Here is a 683-nt window from a genome sequence, read left to right on the forward strand (position 1 = left end):
AAAAAAAAAAAAAAAAAAACACAGCTGTTTAAGGCCAAGGGCGTTTATAAGCGATCATGACCCAGGGTGCCACTAGCTGTTGCAAGGCCCTTGACATGGGGAAAGCAGGCTGTCTTGTTCACACTGATTTCCCTAAGGCTCACTCCAGTTGGTTAGGGACCTGTTCTGTCCTTTGGCGTCCTCCAGGCCTGACTGGCAGTAACTATTTGGGCCCTATTTGGTGAGTACAACCCTTAAACCCAATGCCCTCTCTAACTTCCTTCTGTCTCCTGGCCTCACCAGGAAGCGTCTGACAAGGCCCTGGAAGGCCCCCGCCCCCTTCCACGCCCACCCAGGCTCTGCTCTCGGGGGGGGGGGGACCGTGAGGTGGCGGCGGAGCAGGATGTTTGTGAGGGCGCAGGCTTCCCGATGGATGACCCTGAGGTCTGCGCGGTAGGGCTTAAGTTACCACCTCTCATAACCTCGTTTCTCCCCAGTGTGTGGGACTTGACCCCTTGGGGGTGCCCGTTACGATTCTAAGACCACAGGGGACTCTCGGGTTCGGGAAGTGGAGGTTTCAGGGCGAGGTCGTTCCAGGATTCGATGCCTCTGCGCACCAGCAGACAACGCTGGCAGCTCAGGCTCTGCAGGGCCCCGGCTCGAGCGGCGAGGCTTCCGGACCGGCGCCCCGGGCTGGGCGGGGT

Source organism: Fukomys damarensis, unplaced genomic scaffold (assembly GCF_012274545.1).
Source record: "Fukomys damarensis isolate Sample0158 unplaced genomic scaffold, DMR_v1.0_HiC HiC_scaffold_34, whole genome shotgun sequence".
Lineage (NCBI taxonomy): Eukaryota > Metazoa > Chordata > Mammalia > Rodentia > Bathyergidae > Fukomys > Fukomys damarensis.